This window comes from Bombina bombina, chromosome 5 (genome assembly GCF_027579735.1).
Source record: "Bombina bombina isolate aBomBom1 chromosome 5, aBomBom1.pri, whole genome shotgun sequence".
NCBI classification, from domain to species: domain Eukaryota; kingdom Metazoa; phylum Chordata; class Amphibia; order Anura; family Bombinatoridae; genus Bombina; species Bombina bombina.
Window position 1 is genome coordinate 746,906,811 of NC_069503.1, and position 22,019 is coordinate 746,928,829.

Below are 22,019 nucleotides of genomic sequence, written 5' to 3' on the forward strand. Positions count from 1 at the left end.
TTTTGTGGAATAAAACATTAAATACATTTAGGCTGAGGTCAATATTCTGGCAAGGCCTTTTCCAGAGAGGTGACAAGGAATATAACCACCCCATTTATGTCAGTCCCCATTTATGACAGTCCTAAGCCCTGGCTAAAATTATGGGATACCTTATAATTTTATTAGTAATATCCAGTACCCAATCACATTGTGAAACCATGAGGATTACATTGATACCAAACATGCCATGTCTGTCTTATTTGGTCACCCAGTAACATGAAATGATTTAAAAATATCCAGAGATATTCTAGACTGTCTGGAATTCTGTGAGGGGTGCTATTTTGTCATACCCGTGCCCATCAACCACCTGACAGGTTTATAACAGGGGTCTGAAAGATTGTCAATAAACTCAGTCCAGCAAAGCAAATACATTGTCTCTGATCAGTAAATATTACTGATGCTAGATTTTAGTTATTCACCAGACTTTGACTTTGGACACACATTCCTTCAGCAAAATAATTATCTTTTTAACCAAAAGCAAGAAAATATCTTAACCCACAAAATCCCAGATATAAATTAGAACTGTGTCTTGGTTAGAAAGATGAAAGGGGCCTTCTTCTTTGTATGCTGTCCACATGCTTTATTTAATTGTTTGTTTTGTTTATTTTATTACAAATCACTAGTTGTATAGTGAATTTACATATCTTTCCCATGATTCCTTGACCTCTAGTTGTGAGAAATATATGAGGTAGGTAAAATCTACATTTTTGGGGGGTCATGGAGAAACAAAATTCACAGTGCCTGTGAAGGCCCAAAATGAATACACAACTGTTATCACACCACCTGCCGGAAAGGCTAAAACATATATTATACCTATATTCTTATATTAGTCGTTCCTTAGAGTTTTTAGGAGCTTATCTTGATGAAAAATTGTGAAAGTAGGCTTGCAAGACAGAGCTGAAAGCTCAGAAAAACTTCTTGCCAAAAACTGAAGGTCCAACCTATGTATGTGTTCAAATTTAGGGGTTTGAAGAACCTTGAAATCTGATTAAGACTCCAAGAAGGAGTAATTGGTTGAATTAGCATCTTACTTCTAATCAAGGCCTGTACAAATATCCAAAAATTAGGAATAATTTGGTGATTTTCTTGTGATACATTACAGAAATCTGACCCTGAACAGAACTAGCCAATAAGCCCTTCTCCAAGACATCCTGTAGCAATTAGGGTCTGAAATACATTCCACTGGTATAATATTTGCTACACCAAGCCAAAAAAGATTTACATATTTTTTTAGATATGGCCTGAATTAAGGTATCAATGGCCTTATTGGACAAATCTCTGTTAAGAAAAACTAGGAATTCTCCCCCCTCAAAGCCAGACTTGAGGACATTTGAATCAGATCCTCATACCAAGTCCTGTTAGGCTATGTCAGAGAAATAAGAATCACTGAAGCTCGCTCTAATTTGGTTCTGGCATAATATTCTGAAGAATAACACAAACAGAGTAAAAATGCTCATCAGTCTCAAAGTCCAGGGAACCACTAGGGCAATTATTAGATCTGCACAAACAACGGGTTGCAGTAGCACTATACAGATAATGTGGGGATGCCATATATAGTTTATATTATAATGTACATTCAGGCTAGAGTGCTCGTGCATATACAAAATTTACAGAGTTAAGTCAAAGAAGTTTGACCAAAAAGTATGCACATATGTAACACTTCTGTCTCCCCTTATATTAAACACATTGTTTTGCAAGGGGTAGAGAACCTAGTCTATAGTTAAAACATAACTTTTATTGCTTAAAGTAAAACAGATGTGTGAAATTAAAAACACAAATGAGATTCTAAGATGCGTTATCAAGATGCTATTTCTGCATCACTGGTGATCAAATGATACCTATAGCGGGATAACAGTTGCTATATTAGATGGTGTGTGTAAACCTAATATACTTAGGGTGTAGTAACAAACGACACTGGATCAATCGAGGTTAAAATATCAGGGTTTTAAAAGGTGCTAGCAACCACTAAATAACTGATATGTAAAATGCTAAAGTTATCTTTATTACCAGTCGTATAATATCAACCTGTAGGGTGTATAGTTTCAGGTAGAAATAAGTTTAGGTGAGGGATGAATATTGGATTCCTATATTGTGCCAGTAAGATAAGTCTGACTTGATAAACCGTTACTGAGTAAATAAGGTTATTTAACAATAGTGTGCAATTGCTACAAAATTAATTGTGATAGGTAGCTTTGTATTATTCACATAAAAGTATATGATATTAGAAAAACCTGCAGAACTTGGAGGCTGGTGAATACATGAATCAACCTTTTATTCGCCATTACCTATGTGAACCTGTTGGTATACTGTGTTATAAAAAGCTTCCAGTAGCATTAGAAGCTAATGAGTACATAAATCAACTTTTTATTAATCTGGTGTTAGTCCTATACATCTCTAACAGTGTTAATAATACTGTAAATGCCTACAGCCGAGTAATCACTGTTTTTGTGGTAATTCCAGTTTGGTTTGTATTAGAATTGTGTTTGAAGTTGTGCAACTAAAACCTCTGTCACTTAAATATCTAAATCTCAGTGTGTCCTAGACATTATTGTAAGATTGGTGCAGAATAAATTACAACAAACAGAGTGTATATCACAGATGGTTAGTGTGCAACGCTGTACGAACCCACACAGTAATAAAAGCTAATGAATAAGTGAATAAAGCCTTAAAGCCAAAATAAGAGCCAAAATAACTCAAAGATCAGAACTGCTGAAAATCAAAAATAAAACCCCTGACAAGACCCGACTGGTATTATCCTAAAACCAACAAACCAAACAAAGTGTAAATATAATAAAACAAACTGGAAAGCTGATCCCCTAGTGAGAGAGTTAATTGGGGAGAGAGTGGAAATCAGCTACAGGAGAGTCAGAAATTTAAAAAAGATCCTAAGCCCAAGTACTTTCGCCAATAAACCAAAAAAAACAACATCAGTTGAACAAGGGTCTTTTGCTCTACATGCAACCACATGATCAAGAAAAAATTATCACGGACAGGTTTGGAAAACACCACAAAATCAAGAAATCACAGGGGTTATTTATGCTCTTCAATGTAAATGTCCATGTACCTATATTGGTATGACTACAAGGAAACTACATATCAGAGTCATGGAACATCTCCGAAATATTCGTAATGCTCCCAAAGATATTTCCAAAGGTGCACATGGCGAATAAAAAGTTGATTCATGTATTCACCAGCCTCTAAGTTTTGCAGGCTTTTCTAATATCATATCCTTATTTGATGTGAATAATACCAAGCTACCTATTGCAATTCATTTTGTAGCAATTGCACACTACTGTTAAATAACTTTATTTACTCAGTAACGGTTTATCAAGTCAGACTTATCTTACATGCACACTATAGGAATCCAATATCCATCCCTCACCTAAACCTATTTCTACCTGAAACTATACACCCTACAGGTTGATATTATACAACTGGTAATAAAGATAACTTTAGCATTTTACATATCAGTTATTTAGTGGTTGCTATCACCTTTTAAAACCCTGATATCTTAACCTTGATTGATCCAGTGTTGTTTGTTACACCACCCTAAGTATATTAGGTTTACACAAACCATCTAATATAGCAACTGTTATCCCGCTATAGGTATTATTTGATCACCAGTGATGCAGAAATAGCATCTTGATAACGCATCTCAAAATCTCATTTGTGTTTTTAATTTCACACATCTGTTTTACTTTAAGCAATACAAGTTATGTTTTAACTATAGACTAGGTTCTCTACCCCTTGCAAAACAATGTATTTAATATAAGGGGTGACAGAAGTGCTACATATGTGCATACTTTTTGTTCAAACTTCTTTGACTTAACTCTGTCAATTATTAGATCTACTTGAGGATGCTGAGACCTGACACAATAACAAGGTAGCTTGTGATTCAGGTAAACTCCAATGTCTCACTATTTGCTTGAACACCTCCTGGATCCTAGACCACTCTCCTGGGTGAAGACACTGAAGCATGATTAAGTCTGCCTCCCAATTGTTCACTTTCAGAATGTGAATGGCTGAAATCAGGCAATGATTGCATTTCATCCACCTGATTATAAAGGACACTTTATTGCCAGGGAACTCCGAGTTCCCCCTCACTGATTTATTTAAGTCACTGCAGATTCCTGCCTGAGGCTGGGCCAACTCTGTACAGCCCTAAATATTGAGTAGAATTCCAAGATGTTTATTGGTAACCTTGACTCCAACTGAGAACACACTCCTTGCCCTCTCAGAGACACCCAGACTGCCCCCTACATTGCAGACTGTCATTTGTTTTCATCTCTACCACTGCATCTGGTCTTAAGGCTCTTAAAGGAACATTGTAGACTAGATTTTTCTTGGCATAAATGTTTTGTAGATGATCCGTTTATATAGCCCATCTGGGAGTGTTTTTGTAACAATGTATAGTTTTGCTTATTTTTTTAATAACATTGAGCTGATTTGTAGACTCCTAACCAAGCCTCAACGTATCAGATGTAGACTGAAGTCTACAGTTTCCTGATTTCTCTTGTTTGTGTAATGGGTCTTCTCATGTAGGGGAGATGGGAGTAAAATGCAACCAAATGTAGAGAGACAAACAAAACTGCTTGCCTGACCAGGTAAAACAATCAACATGATGTGTTTCAGGGCTCTTTCACCTTTGTGTTTAAGGGCTCCTCCCCCATGCAATCCAAGCACACCTGAGGTAAGGGGAGGAGCCCTGAAATGTTTCATGTTTTTTTATCTCTACTTTGGGTACATTTTCATTTTATTGATTTAACTGATGATACTGTTTTAACCCCATTTATATTTTAAATCATACTTGTAAATTGTTCATTGTTTTTAATCAATAATATATTTTATATATAATAATATCCTTTATTTGGCACCATCAGTACACAATTACTCTATGTTGTAGATAGCAGCTTAATCATAGAGATTTATATCTTTATTTAACCTTTTTTTCTATAAATTGTTTTCTATGGGTACTCTCACTATTTCCCTATATTAACATGTAGTTATATTTAACAGTTCAAGTTATATTTAACTATTCATTAAGGATATATAAAATAATAATTGCATATTTATTTGAATATCTTTATTTTGTCAAGAATTGTAAACATTTTTAGTTGATATACTTATTTGTTTTTATTATTTTGATGTAAAGGCTAAACAATTTGTGTTTAAAAAAAAAAGGGAAAGTCTCAGAATAAAAAGCAAAAAATAGGTGTAGGGGGGGCTGTGAAGGTGTAATGTATGGTCAGCACTTCATCTACTGCTTACTTCCACTGCAGATGACTGCTGTCAATAGACAAACCTATTCAAAGCAGTTCAAGCACAGTGCCAATAATCTCACAAGGCGCAGCACACTGTTGACTAGGGGATTGGCAGATAAATCCACCTGGGAGGCATATGGCATCTCCATACAGGCAGAAGAGTCTCACTGCCTGACTGAACTCCTGTCTTCCCCTTTGTTCAGGAGGAAACTGGGTCTCATGTCAGCTAGAAAACCCCTTTCAACAACATGTAGATCAGCAAACATGTGACTGAGGGATTTTGGGAGAGTAGGTGGGATTAAAGTTCTGGTATGTAGGGATGTTTTTGCCTTCTCTAAGTGGACTGGAGTGTAATCCCACATGTGATTATCTCAAGGACTCTTAGCATCTTATGAAATAAAAATCCAGACCATCATCAGAAATAAAGCCTAATAGTGCCCTCCAACTGCAAAAAACACCAACATCTTTATCTCACACCACAATTAACCTTAATGAGTTCCGCCACTACCAAAAACTCCCTACCTCACTACCTTATCTGGCACCCCACCACAATAAAACTTAAATGCACTGACCCTACACTGTAATTTACACTAAATTTAATTTATCTCAACCACAATTAAACTTAAAGGGACACTGAACCCAATTTTTTTCTTTCGTGATTCAGATAGAGCATGCAATTTTAAGCAACTTTCTAATTTACTCCTATTATTCAATTTTCTTTGTTCTCTTGCTAGCTTTATTTGAAAAAGAAGGTATCTAAGTTTATTTTTGGTTCAGACATGTGGACAGCATTTTTTTATTGGTGGATGAATTTATCCTACAAAAAGGTTATACAGACTGCGCAAAAATATGGATATATAGGCTTTAAGATTTTAGGGGATATTTCTCCTAAATCCCCAGGGCAAAGGACACACAGAGAACGTTATAAAAATCTAAAGCGCCAATACAGGCAAAAATACCCAAGAAAAAGAGAGCATACAAGTATAATACTAAAAAGAATTTTATTCTTCAACAAATGTTAAAATGAGATCCTAAAAATAATTATATATATATGTAAAAAATGGAATGATGATCTCCTAGATAAAAAGTTACACCTTATACAAGAATTCAGAGTGTAAAATATGTGATTGGCCAATCTCTAATATGTAATGTGAGTAATCTAAAAAGGCATTTTTACAGAGTATATTCTCACATATAATGTAGGCAACTAATGTTAGCAACTATAACAATTTGTATTGCAATTACTGTCATAAAAGGTATCTACTAAAAATCTAATACACTGTAAACTTAATCCATATATAAAAATTGCTACCGTTAAATAGAGCTATATCAACATAATAGTAAAATGTCCACAAGGGTTTCTGATGAATATAAAAGATTTTGTAGTGTCCGTGATTTCTTTAGTGCAGCACAGTACTTTTAGGTGGTAGTGCTCTTACGGATACACTAGATACTACAGGTACCTGTTTGATGATACTTATAAGTTCAGCTCTTTAAGTAGAGTAAGCTGTCTTCCTTGTTTGGACTGATGTCTCCGTGTAGAAGTAAATGCCTCCAAATAAGAAGACCGATGTATCTGCTTCAGCTGATCTTGAAGCCGTGCTGTAATCTCCAGCTTCAAACACTTCTGTCTCCTTCTGAATTCGCGCCTATACCGGTTAGGGCGCTGATTGGCTTAGTAGTGTGGGAGTGTCTGGTTTGAGCTGTGGGGTGCCGGCTCTACAGCTGATCCTTTCCTTTTTTCTTTCAATGCACAGTAGGAGATCCGCAACGCGTTTCCGCTGAAATTACTTCAGCCTTTGTCAAGCTTTTTCTTCTTATTTGGAGGCATTTACTTCTACACGGAGACATCAGTCCAAACAAGGAAGACAGCTTACGCTACTTAAAGAGCTGAACTTATAAGGATCATCAAACAGGTACCTGTAGTATCTAGTGTATCCGTAAGAGCACTACCACCTAAAAGTACTGTGCTGCACTAAAGAAATCACGGACACTACAAAATCTTTTATATTCATCAGAAACCCTTGTGGACATTTTACTATTATGTTGATATAGCTCTATTTAACAGTAGCGATTTTTATATATGGATTAAGCTTACAGTGTATTAGATTTTTAGTAAATACCTTTTATCACAGTAATTGCGATACAAATTGTTATAGTTGCTAACATTAGTTGCCTACATTATATGTGAGAATATACTCTGTAAAAATGCCTTTTTAGATTACTCACATTACATATTAGAGATTGGCCAATCACATATTTTACACTCTGAATTCTTGTATAAGGTGTAACTTTTTATCTAGGAGATCATCATTCCATTTTTTACATATATATATAATTATTTTTAGGATCTCATTTTAACATTTGTTGAAGAATAAAATTCTTTTTAGTATTATACTTGTATGCTCTCTTTTTCTTGGGTATTTTTGCCTGTATTGGCGCTTTAGATTTTATAACGTTCTCTGGATGAATTTATCCACCAATCAGCAAGAACAACCCAAGTTGTTCACCAATAATGGGCCGACATCTAAACTTAAATTCTTGCATCTCAAATAAAGATACCAAGAGAATGAAGTAAATTTGATAATAGGAGTAAATTAGAAAGTTGCTTAAAACTGCCTGCTCTATCTGAATCACGGATGAAAATTTTTGGGTTCAGTGTCCCTTTAACTGTTCCTCATAACAACAACCCCATTCTGGCCCTAAACACCATACTTAACCATAACCACTAATATATAATTATAAATTACATCCCTCCATTGTGTATTTGTCTAGATTGAGCTTCACAATCAGGTCATGGTGAGCATTATGAGGAAGGGTTTAACCCTTTGAGTGCTAAGCACTTTCCCACCTGGGTGCTAAGATTTTTTATGTTTTTTATGTTTTGAACTATTCTTTATTAAACTTTTTTTTATTTTTTTCAGACCCCCAAGACTTACACTGTTGGAAAGGTTAGGTGGTTACCTTTCCAATGGTGGGTCTGTAGCTGCTTAGATGCCTGATATACAGGCTTCTAAGCAGCATGCCCCCTGCTCCTATACTTAACATTGTATAAATAAAGTTGCGCAGTGACGTCATCACGTTATTCCACGCAAAACGGGAAGCCCCGGCGATGCCTGTCACTCTACAGGCACAATCGCCGGGTAGGAGCGGGTGGGAGCCCCCAGATCTCCCTCAAGGTGGGAGAGTGCTAGCGACGGCTCTGAGCCGTTGTTAGCACCAGAGTGGGAAACTCTGTGACGGCTCAGAGCCGTCGTTAGCACTCAAGGTGTTAAAGTGGACATACTGGCAACTAGCAAAAGTTTAAGACAATGTGGGTACATTAAATTGACATATTACCAAAATGCTAAATCATTTGAAAATGATGCAGTGTATCTGTAAAAAAAAAACTTACTAGAACATATCACATAAATATCTCTATGTAAAAACATAATTTATGCTTACCTGATACATTCATTTCTTTCATGTTGGTGAGACGAGAATTTAAAAAATCATTTTTTTCTATGAGAAATTAAATCTGCAACTCCACAAAAACCCAACAAGGGCACATTTTTTTATGCACTTAAAAACTAAATAAATCAGGCAAGAAAAAACTAAGTTGAGACAACAGCCTGAAGGACCTTCCTACCAAAGGCTGCCTCAGATGAAGCAAAAAAACATAATTTATGTAAGAACTTACCTGATAAATTCATTTCTTTCATATTAGCAAGAGTCCATGAGCTAGTGACGTATGGGATATACATTCCTACCAGGAGGGGCAAAGTTTCCCAAACCTCAAAATGCCTATAAATACACCCCTCACCACACCCACAAATCAGTTTAACGAATAGCCAAGAAGTGGGGTGATAAGAAAAAAGTGCGAAAGCATAAAAAATAAAGGAATTGGAATAATTGTGCTTTATACAAAAAAATCATAACCACCACAAAAAACAGTGGGCCTCATGGACTCTTGCTAATATGAAAGAAATGAATTTATCAGGTAAGTTCTTTCATAAATTATGTTTTCTTTCATGTAATTAGTAAGAGTCCATGAGCTAGTGACGTATGGGATAATAAATACCCAAGATGTGGAACTTCCACGCAAGAGTCACTAGAGAGGGAGGGATAAAATAAAGACAGCCAATTCTGCTGAAAAATAATCCACACCCCAAAATAAAGTTTAAATCTTATAATGAAAAAAACTGAAATTATAAGCAGAAAAATCAAACTGAAACAGCTGCCTGAAGTACTTTTCTACCAAAAACTGCTTCAGAAGAAGAAAACACATCAAAATGGTAGAATTTAGTAAAAGAAGACCAAGTTGCTGCTTTGCAAATCTGATCAACCAAAGCTTCATTCCTAAACGCCCAGGAAGTAGAAACTGACCTAGTAGAATGAGCTGTAATCCTTTGAGGCGGAGTTTTACCCGACTCGACATAAGCATGATGAATCAAAGACTTTAACCAAGACGCCAAAGAAATGGCAGAGGCCTTCTGACCTTTCCTGGAACCGGAAAAGATAACAAATAGACTAGAAGTCTTTCGGAAATCTTTAGTAGCTTCAACATAATATTTCAAAGCTCTAACTACATCCAAAGAATGTAACGATCTTTCCTTAGAATTCTTAGGATTAGGACACAATGAAGGAACCACAATTTCTCTACTAATGTTGTTAGAATTCACAACTTTAGGTAAAAATTTAAATGAAGTCTGCAACACCGCCTTATCCTGATAAAAAATCAGAAAAGGAGATTCACAAGAAAGAGCAGATAACTCAGAAACTCTTCTAGCAGAAGAGATGGCCAAAAGGAACAACACTTTCCAAGAAAGTAATTTAATATCCAGAGAATGCATAGGTTCAAACGGAGTAGCTTGTAAAGCCCCCAGAACCAAATTCAAACTCCAAGGAGGAGAGATTGACTTAATGACAGGTTTTATACGAACCAAAGCCTGTACAAAACAATGAATATCAGGAAAATTAGCAATCTTTCTGTGAAACAGCACAGAAAGAGCAGAAATTTGTCCTTTCAAGGAACTTGCAGACAAACCTTTATCCAGACCATCCTGAAGAAACTGTAAAATTCTAGGAATTCTAAAAGAATGCCAGGAAAATTGATGAGAAGAACACCAAGAAATGTAAGTCTTCCAGACTCGATAATATATCTTCCTAGACACAGATTTACGAGCCTGTAACATAGTATTAATTACAGAGTCAGAGAAACCTCTATGACTGAGAATCAAGCGTTCAATCTCCATACCTTCAAATTTAATGATTTGAGATCCTGATGGAAAAAAGGACCTTGAGAAAGAAGGTCTGGTCTTAACGGAAGAGTCCAAGGTTGGCAAGTAGCCATCCGAACAAGATCCGCATACCAAAACCTGTGAGGCCATGCTGGAGCCACCAGCAGAACAAACAAATGCTTTTTTAGAATCTTGGAGATCACTCTTGGAAGAAGAACTAGAGGCGGAAAGATATAGGCAGGATGATACTTCCAAGGAAGTGACAATGCATCCACTGCCTCCGCCTGAGGATCCCTGGATCTGGACAGATACCTGGGAAGTTTCTTGTTTAGATGAGAGGCCATCAGATCTATTTCTGGAAGTCCCCAGATTTGAACAATCTGAAGAAATACCTCTGGGTGAAGAGACCATTCGCCCGGATGTAACGTCTGGCGACTGAGATAATCCGCTTCCCAATTGTCTATACCTGGGATATGAACCACAGAAATTAGACAGGAGCTGGATTCCGCCCATACAAGTATCCGAGATACTTCTTTCATAGCCAGAGGACTGTGAGTCCCCCCTTGATGATTGACATATGCCACGGTTGTGACATTGTCCGTCTGAAAACAATTGAACGATTCTTTCTTCAGAAGAGGCCACGACTGAAGAGCTCTGAAAATCGCACGGAGTTCCAAAATGTTGATTGGTAATCTCGCCTCCTGAGATTCCCAAACCCCCTGCGCTGTCAGAGACCCCCATACAGCTCCCCAAACTGAGAGTGTCGTACAATCGGATTTAAAGATATTAACTGTGATATCTTTGTATAATCCCTGCCCCACTGGTTCAGCATACAAAGCTGAAGAGGTCGCATGTGAAAACGAGCAAAGGGGATCGCGTCCGATGCAGCAGTCATAAGACCTAGAATTTCCATGCATAAGGCTACCGAAGGGAATGATTGAGACTGAAGGTTTCAACAAGCTGAAACCAATTTCAGAGTTCTCTTGTCCGTCAGAGACAAAGTCATGGACACTGAATCTATTTGGAAACCTAAAAAGGTTACCCTTGTCTGAGGAATCAATGAACTCTTTGGTAAATTGATCCTCCAACCATGTTCTTGAAGAAACGACACAAGTCGATTCGTATGAAATTCTGCTAAATGTGAAGACTGAGCAAGTACCAAGATATCGTCCAAATAAGGAAATACCACAATACCCTGTTCTCTGATTACAGATAGAAGGGCATCGAGAACCTTTGAAAAAATCCTTGGAGCTGTTGCTAGGCCGAACGGCAGAGCCACAAACTGGTAATGCTTGTCTAGAATAGAGAATCTCAGAAACTGAAAGTGATCTGGATGAATCGGAATATGCAGATATGCATCCTGTAAATCTATTGTGGACATATAATGCCCTTGCTGCACAAAAGGCAGAATAGTCCTTATAGTTACCATTTTGAATGTTGGTATCCTTACATAATGATTCAATATTTTTAAATCCAGAACTGGTCTGAAGGAATTCTCCTTCTTTGGTACAATGAATAGATTTGAGTAAAACCCCAGACCCTGTTCCAGAACTGGAACTGGCACAATTACTCCAGCCAACTCTAGATCTGAAACACATTTCAGAAATGCTTGAGCCTTCACTGGGTTATTGGAATGCGAGAAAGAAAAAATCTTCTTGCAGGAGGCCTTACCTTGAAACCTATTCTGTACCCTTGTGAAACAATGTTCTGAATGAAAAGACTGTGAATCGAATTGATCCAAATTTCTTTGAAAAATCGTAATCTGCCCCCTACCAGCTGAGCTGGAATGAGGGCTGCACCTTCATGTGGACTTGGGAGCTGGCTTTGGCTTTCTGAAAGGCTTGGATTTATTCCAAACTGGAGATGGTTTCCAAACAGAAACCGTTCCTTTAGGGGAAGGATCAGGCTTCTGTTCCTTATTCTGACGAAAGGAACGAAAACGATTAGCAGCCCTATATTTACCTTTAGATTTTTTATCCTGAGGTAAAAAAGTTCCTTTCCCCCCAGTAACAGTTGAAATAATAGAATCCAACTGGGAACCAAACAATGTATTACCTTGGAAAGAAAGGGAAAGCAAAGTTGACTTAGAAGACATATCTGCATTCCAAGTTTTAAGCCATAAAGCTCTTCTAGCTAAAATAGCTAAAGACATATACCTGACATCAACTCTAATGATATCAAAGATGGCATCACAAATAAAGTTATTAGCATGTTGAAGAAGTTTAACAATGCTATGAGTATTATGATCTGACACTTGTTGTGCCAAAGCCTCCAACCAAAAAGTGGAAGCTGCCGCAACATCAGCCAAAGAAATAGCAGGCCTAAGAAGATTACCTGAACATAAATAAGCTTTCCTTAGAAAGGATTCAATCTTCCTATCTAAAGGATCCTTAAAGGAAGTACTATCTGCCGTAGGAATAGTAGTACGTTTAGCGAGAGTAGAGATAGCCCCATCAACTTTAGGGATTTTGTCCCAAAACTCTAATCTTTCAGATGGCACAGGATACAATTTGTTAAACCTTTTAGAAGGAGTAAATGAATTACCCAGATTATTCCATTCCCTAGAAATTACTTCAGAAATAGCATCAGGGACAGGAAAAACTTCCGGAATAACTGTAGGAGGTTTAAAAAACGAATTTAAACGCTTAGTAGATTTAGTATCAAGAGGACTAGATTCCTCCATCTCTAATGCGATTAAAACTTCTTTAAGTAAAGAACGAATAAATTCCATTTTAAATAAATATGAAGATTTATCAGTGTCAATATCTGAGACAGAATCCTCTGAACCAGAAAAATCATCATCAGAAACAGACAAATCAGAATGATGATGTTCATTTAAAAATTCATCTGAAAAATGTGAAGTTTTAAAAGACCTTTTACGTTTACTGGAAGGAGGAATAACAGACATAGCCTTCCTAATAGATTTAGAAACAAAATCTCTTATATTAACAGGAACATCCTGAGTATTAGATGTTGATGGAACAGCAACAGGTAATGGAATATTACTAATGGAAATACTATCTGCATTAGCAAGCTTATCATGACATTCATCACAAACTACAGCCGGAGGAACAGTTACCACAAATTTACAGCAAATACACTTAACTTTGGTAGAACCAGCATCATGCAGCGTTTTTCCAGAAATAGCTTCTGATCCAGGGTCAATCTGAGACATCTTGCAATATGTAAGAGAAAAAACAACATATAAAGCAAAATCTATCAAATTCCTTAAAAGACAGTTTCAGGAATGGGAAAAAATGCCAATGAACAAGCCTCTAGCAACCAGAAGCAAATGAAAAATGAGACTTAAATAATGTGAAAAAAAGGTGGAGACAAAAATGACGCCCACATTTTTTAGCGCCAAAAAAGACGCCCACATTATTGGCGCCTAAATGCTTTTGGCGCCAAGAATGACGCCACATCCGGTGACACCGACATTTTTGGCGCAAAACGTCAAAAAAATTACGCAAACACGAACAACTTCCGGCGACAAGTATGACGCCGGAAATGACAAGAAATGTTTTTGCGCCAAAAAAGTCAGCGCCAAGAATGACGCAATAAAATTAAGCATTTTCAGCCCCCGCGAGCCTAACAGCCCACAGGGAAAAAAAAGTCAATTTTAAGGTAAGAAAAAATTATTTATTCATATGCATTATCCCAAATAATGAAACTGACTGTCTGAAATAAGGAATATTGATCATCCTGAATCAAGGCAAATAAATGTTTAAACACATATATTTAGAACTTTATATAAAAGTGCCCAACCATAGCTTAGAGTGTCACAAAAAATAAGACTTACTTACCCCAGGACACTCATCTACATATAGTAGAAAGCCAAACCAGTACTGAAACGAGAATCAGTAGAGGTAATGGTATATACAGGGAGTGCAGAATTATTAGGCAAATGAGTATTTTGACCACATCATCCTCTTTATGCATGTTGTCTTACTCCAAGCTGTATAGGCTCGAAAGCCTACTACCAATTAAGCATATTAGGTGATGTGCATCTCTGTAATGAGAAGGGGTGTGGTCTAATGACATCAACACCCTATATCAGGTGTGCATAATTATTAGGCAACTTCCTTTCCTTTGGCAAAATGGGTCAAAAGAAGGACTTGACAGGCTCAGAAAAGTAAAAAATAGTGAGATATCTTGCAGAGGGATGCAGCACTCTTAAAATTGCAAAGCTTCTGAAGCGTGATCATCGAACAATCAAGCGTTTCATTCAAAATAGTCAACAGGGTCGCAAGAAGCGTGTGGAAAAACCAAGGCGCAAAATAACTGCCCATGAACTGAGAAAAGTCAAGCCTGCAGCTGCCAAGATGCCACTTGCCACCAGTTTGGTCATATTTCAGAGCTGCAACATCACTGGAGTGCCCAAAAGCACAAGGTGTGCAATACTCAGAGACATGGCCAAGGTAAGAAAGGCTGAAAGACGACCACCACTGAACAAGACACACAAGCTGAAACGTCAAGACTGGGCCAAGAAATATCTCAAGACTGATTTTTCTAAGGTTTTATGGACTGATGAAATGAGAGTGAGTCTTGATGGGCCATATGGATGGGCCCGTGGCTGGATTGGTAAAGGGCAGAGAGCTCCAGTCCGACTCAGACGCCAGCAAGGTGGAGGTGGAGTACTGGTTTGGGCTGGTATCATCAAAGATGAGCTTGTGGGGCCTTTTCGGGTTGAGGATGGAGTCAAGCTCAACTCCCAGTCCTACTGCCAGTTTCTGGAAGACACCTTCTTCAAGCAGTGGTACAGGAAGAAGTCTGCATCCTTCAAGAAAAACATGATTTTCATGCAGGACAATGCTCCATCACACGCGTCCAAGTACTCCACAGCGTGGCTGGCAAGAAAGGGAATAAAAGAAGAAAATCTAATGACATGGCCTCCTTGTTCACCTGATCTGAACCCCATTGAGAACCTGTGGTCCATCATCAAATGTGAGATTTACAAGGAGGGAAAACAGTACACCTCTCTGAACAGTGTCTGGGAGGCTGTGGTTGCTGCTGCACGCAATGTTGATGGTGAACAGATCAAAACACTGACAGAATCCATGGATGGCAGGCTTTTGAGTGTCCTTGCAAAGAAAGGTGGCTATATTGGTCACTGATTTGTTTTTGTTTTGTTTTTGAATGTCAGAAATGTATATTTGTGAATGTTGAGATGTTATATTGGTTTCACTGGTAAAAATAAATAATTGAAATGGGTATATATTTGTTTTTTGTTAAGTTGCCTAATAATTATGCACAGTAATAGTCACCTGCACACACAGATATCCCCCTAAAATAGCTAAAACTAAAAACAAACTAAAAACTACTTCCAAAAATATTCAGCTTTGATATTAATGAGTTTTTTGGGTTCATTGAGAACATGGTTGTTGTTCAATAATAAAATTAATCCTCAAAAATACAACTTGCCTAATAATTCTGCACTCCCTGTAAGAGTATATCGTCGATCTGAAAAGGGAGGTAAGAGATGAATCTCTATGACCGATAACAGAGAACCTATGAAATAGATCCCGTAGAAGGAGACCATTGAATTCAAATAGGCAATACTCTCTTCACATCCCTCTGACATTCACTGCACACTGAGAGGAAAACCGGGCTCCAGCCTGCTGCGAAGCGCATATCAACGTAGAATCTAGCACAAACTTACTTCACCACCTCCACGGGAGGCAAAGTTTGTAAAACTGATTTGTGGGTGTGGTGAGAGGTGTATTTATAGGCATTTTGAGGTTTGGGAAACTTTGCCCCTCCTGGTAGGAATGTATATCCCATACGTCACTAGCTCATGGACTCTTGCTAATTACATGAAAGAAATAACAAAATGGAAGAATTTAGTAAAAGAGGACCAAAAGATGACCAAATCGCTGCCTTGAAAATTTGGTCAACTGAACCCTCATTTTTGAAAGCTCAAGAAGCGGCCACTGACCTAGTATAATAAGCAATAATCCATTGCTGTGGAGGTAAACCTGCTTCCAAGTAAGCCTTGTGAATTAAAAGTTTCAACCAAGGGGCCAAAGAAACAGCAGTGAATGAACAAACTAGAAGGCTGTTTAAAGTCCTTAGAATCAATATAGTATTTCAATTCTCTAACAACATACAAATTATGCAAAGATCTCTCTTAGGATCCGGACACAAGAAAGGGAAAACAATTTCTCTATTAAAGTTCTCTAAAGAAACAACTTTAAGAAAAAAAATCAAAAGTAGTCTGTAAAACTGCCTATTCCTAAAAAAAAGAACAGTAAGATCACAAGAAAGAGCAGATAACTCTGAAACTCTTCTAGCAGAAGAGATAGCCAAACAGAATAAAACCTTCAAATAAAGCAGTTTATATCCACCTTATGCAAATGTTCAAAAGGAGGAGCCTGCAAAACCCTTAACAGCAGGTTAAGATTCCATGGAGGAGAAATTGGCTTGATCACAGGCTTCATATGGGCCAAAGCCTGAATAAAACCCTGGATATCAGTAAGATTAGCAATCTTCCTATGAAACAAAACTTAAAGGGCCACTGTAAGTAAATATTTTCTATGCCTGTTACTAACTAACTACCCCAAATACTCTTTTTATCAATAGCATTTAATTAACATATCTCTACCGTATATCAGAAATCTTGTCTGCAAATTTAATTGTTTTCCAAACCCACTCCGTGGGTATCCTTTGCTCTGTACCAATCCGTTTACAATACCTAGGTTTCAAAATGGCGCTTTAAACACAAAGTTATTGGTTTAAGTATTTTGAACACTCAGTGCTGAAAATAGTGGGCAGGATAACGTGACATCATCGGCAAATAAAAGATATAACTTTTAGAACGTTATGAAACTTCGTTTTGGAGAAAATATAGGTCAGTAGGTTTTAATTAATGTTTATTAACTTTAATATGTTAGTTGTTTAGCTTAAAAATAATAACAGAAAGTAATCCTTTAAAGAGCAGTTATCTGCCCCTTCAGAGAACTGCCAGATAAGCCCTTATCTAGACCATCCTAAAAGAACTGCAAAATCCAAGGAATTCTAAAAGAATGCCAGAAAAAACATGATCAATAAACCAAAAAATAAAGGACTTCCAGACTTTATGGTAAATCATCCTAGTTGCAGGCTTACAAGCCTGATGTCATGAGCGCTTCCGTTCATCGCCGTGTCGCCGCGGCTCCCGGAACTCCTCTGTGTCTCTGACGTCATGTTGCTTAGCAACATGACGCTTTCTCTCACACCCCTCTGATGACGGTTACGCTCCTGCCCTTTAAATCTCGGCGGGAGATCTGAATCTGGGCCCGTTTGTTTGTTTCCCTGGATTGTGAGTACCATATCAGTTTTATTCTTCTGTGTACCGACTTCTGCCTGCCTGACCAAGCCTCTTGCCTAATCCCTACTTGCTGATATTTGGACATTGACTTCTGCCTGCCTGACCTTGCCTGTAGCTATTACCCTTTTGCTGACACTTGGATGCCGACTTCTGCTTGCCTGACCCTGTCTTTTGCCTATACCTTTTGCTGATATTTGGATGCCGACTTCTGCCTGCCTGACCTTGCTTTGGCCTTTACCTTTAAACCTATTCTTTGTTAAACAAGACCTGCTTAAAGGGACATTTTACTTTTACAAGCTGCAAAAGAGAACTTTGCCTTTCTGTTTGTTATACACCTGCTTAAAAGGGACATTTACTTTTACAAGCTGCAAAAGAGAACTTTGCCTTTCTGTTTGTTATACACCTGCTTAAAAGGGACATTTACTTTTACAAGCTGCAAAAGAGAACTTTGCCTTTCTGTTTGTTATAAACCTGCTTAAAGGGACATTATACTTTTACAAGCTGCAAAAGAGAACTTTGCCTTTCTGTTTGTTATACACCTGCTTAAAAGGGACATTTACTTTTACAAGCTGCAAAAGAGAACTTTGCCTTTCTGTTTGTTATAAACCTGCTTAAAGGGACATTATACTTTTACAAGCTGCAAAAGAGAACTTTTCCTTTGTTTTACAAGCCTGCTAAAGAGGACCTTTTTCAGAAGCTTCAAAGTAAGAGCATTTCCTTTTTGTTCTTTGTACTACTTAAAGGGACGTTTTATCCTTTGTGGCTTTCCTGCATTCTGGAACAATATTCATTTTTGTTATCTTCTAATCTGCTTCCTGAGTGGGTCACGTCCTGGATATTTCTCAGTGTGCTAGCGTGTGCTTTCAATTCACGCTAGCAGTTGGGTTACATCCCGGATTGATTCCAGAGCGGCTGACATTACAAACGGGCCATAAAAATGGACCCCACTGAATTATCTATGGCCGTGGCTCACCAGGGACAGCTCTTGGGTTCTCATGCCACTCACTTGCAGTCTCTGGACACTAAACTTGATCAAATTACTGCTCTATTACAAAATTTGGTTGCTACCACACCTCCCAATCCTAATCCCAATCCAAATCCGATTGAGGCATTACCTCCTCCGATTCCTAACAATCAGTCTCAGGTACAACTAAGTCCCAGGATTCCTCTTCCGGATAAATATGATGGGAATCCTGAAGAATGTAGAGGCTTTTTGAATCAATGCCGTCTTCATTTCCGAAATAGCCCTACTCTCTTTGCTACTGCCTCTTCTAGAATCACGTTTCTTATTTCCTTAATGAAAGGAAAAGCCTTGGCTTGGGTGTCACCTTTGCTAGAAAAGAATGATCCTATACTGTTGGATGTTGATACATTTCTATCTACATTCTCAAACGTATTCGATAAACCTGGAAGGTCATCCGCTGCTGAAGCAACTCTCCTGGATTTACGTCAAGGAAATCAACCAGTCTCTCAATATGCAATTGAGTTCCGCACCCTTGCCTCTGAAACCACTTGGAATCAGGGAGCACTCAGAGCCGCTTTCCGTAAAGGACTTTCTGAGCGTCTCAAGGATGAATTGGTGTATCGTGAACTTCCAGAGTCCTTAGAAGCCTTAATAAATCTCTGTATCTGTCTCGACGCCAGGTTTCGTGAACGCCAACAAGAAAAGGATAGAACACAGAGGACTGCCACTCGAACTCCTTTTCGTTTAGCTCCTCGTTTTTCTAGTCCAGTCACTCCAGCCTCTCCTACTACTGATCAGGCTGAACCCATGGAAGTAGGAAGTATAAAATTAACTGAGACTGAACGCTTAAGAAGACGGACTCTTGGCTTATGTCTGTACTGTGGCCTTAAAGGACATTTATTAAGGGATTGTCCTACTAGGCCAGTAAAAGCCAGGGCTTAACTCTAGTCCAGGGAACTGAGTTAAGCCAAAATAGTGGTCATTCCCTATACAAGAAACTCTTTGTTCCAGTAACTCTTCTAATTGGACAAAAGAAGATCTATACCCAAGCCCTAATTGATTCTGGTGCTGGAGGTGTGTTCATTGACTCTACATTTGTTTCTACTCATTCTATACCCTTACTAAAGAAGGAGTATTCCATTTCAGTCTCTACGGTCAGTGGAGATCCTTTGGGTTCTGGATACATTCAGTTTTCTACTCAACCCTTAATCCTCACCGTAGGAATACTTCATTCTGAGACAATTTGTTTCGATGTCATTCCCACTCCGCAATTTCCCATTATCTTGGGATTACCCTGGCTCCAGATTCACAATCCCATTTTTTCTTGGACTTTCGGTGAACTCACTTCCTGGGGATCTACATGCCAGACTAAATGTCTTCAAGAGATTACTAAGTTACCACTCACTATTGCTCTCACAGTTGAAACTCCGGAATCCTTACCTATGCATTACCATGACTTTGTGGATGTCTTCTCCAAAAAAGAAGCGGAACGTCTTCCTCCTCATCGCCCTTTTGATTGTCCCATTGACCTCCTTCCTGGGGCTGCCTATCCTCGAGGCAAAACATATCCACTTTCTAAACCAGAAAACATGGCTCTGGAAGAATATATAAAAGACAATCTGGCTAGAGGATTTATTCGACCCTCCTCTTCCCCTGTAGGGGCTGGTTTCTTTTTTGTGGGAAAAAAGGATGGCGGATTAAGACCCTGTATTGATTATCGTGGATTGAATCAGATTACCATCAAGAACAGTTATCCTCTGCCCCTTATTCCTGAACTTTTTACTTATCTTCAGGGAGCCACCATTTTCACCAAACTCGACCTACGTGGTGCATACAACTTGATCCGTATACGCAAAGGAGATGAGTGGAAGACTGCCTTTAACACTCGATTTGGGCATTATGAATATTTGGTCATGCCCTTTGGGCTATGCAATGCTCCGGCGGTTTTCCAGCATTTTGTAAATGAGATCTTTCGTGATTTTTTGAATATTTTTGTTATCATATACCTGGACGACATCTTAATTTTTTCTCAGAACCACCAAGATCATGTGCACCACGTCAAGAAAGTACTTCAACGTCTAAGAGAATTCCATCTGTTTGCTAAACTGGAGAAATGTTCTTTCCATCAAAAAATCATACCCTTTCTGGGTTATGTAATATCGGCATCTGGATTCGAAATGGACCCTACTAAACTTTCTGCCATTTTGGATTGGCCTAGACCTGATTCTTTGAAGGCTTTACAACGTTTCCTAGGCTTCGCCAATTATTACAGAAAGTTCATCAAGAATTTTGCTACTATTACTTCTCCTCTTACTTCTCTCACAAGAAAAGGACAAAACTGTAAAGTATGGCCGTCTGAGGCTATAGAAGCTTTTGAATCTCTCAAAGAAGCTTTTTCCTCAGCTCCTATCCTTCGTCATCCAAATCCTGAGTTTCAATTTATTCTGGAGGTGGATGCTTCCTCTGTTGCTGCTGGAGCGGTTCTGTCTCAACGAATACCAGAGACTGGAAGGATTCATCCTGTTGCTTTTTTCTCTAAAAAATTCACTCCTTCCGAATTTAACTATGACGTAGGGAATAAAGAGTTGCTTGCCATCAAGATGGCATTGGATGAATGGAGACATTGGCTGGAAGGTACTTCTTTGCCATTTACTATACTTACTGATCATAAGAACCTTCTGTATCTCCAAACAGCCAAACGACTAAATTCCAGGCAAGCACGCTGGTCCTTATTCTTCTCTCGGTTTCACTATAATTTGTCTTACATACCTGGTTCAAAAAATATTAAAGCAGACGCACTTTCCAGACAATTTCAAGATACCCCAGTTCCTGAGTCTGGTACCATTCTCCAACCTCATGAAGTCATTGCCCAGTTAACAACTTCTTGGTTACAAGAATTACAGTCCGCTCAAGAGCGTCTTCCTTTGTCCTGTAAACCTCCCAATGGTTTACTCTTTGTTCCTGAACGCCTTCGTTCCAAGATTTTATTTTGGGCTCATGATAGTCCCCTTTCTGGACATCCTGGCATCAGTATTACCACTCGAAACCTCAAACAACATGTCTGGTGGCCTACACTCTCTCAAGATGTGAAGGATTACGTCTCAGTATGCACACAATGTGCCATGAACAAAACTCCACGCCAACTTCCTTCAGGATTACTCCAACCATTGCCTATACCTCACCAGCCTTGGACTCATGTATCCATGGACTTTATTACCGATCTTCCTTTG

General features: G+C 38.3%; 1 protein-coding gene across 1 annotated transcript in view; it reads right to left on the minus strand.

Annotated features, from left to right (window-relative positions):
* KIAA0319 (KIAA0319 ortholog) overlaps positions 1-22,019 on the minus strand; it is a 364,526-nt gene that overhangs the window by 289,708 nt on the left and 52,799 nt on the right. The window lies entirely within an intron of this gene.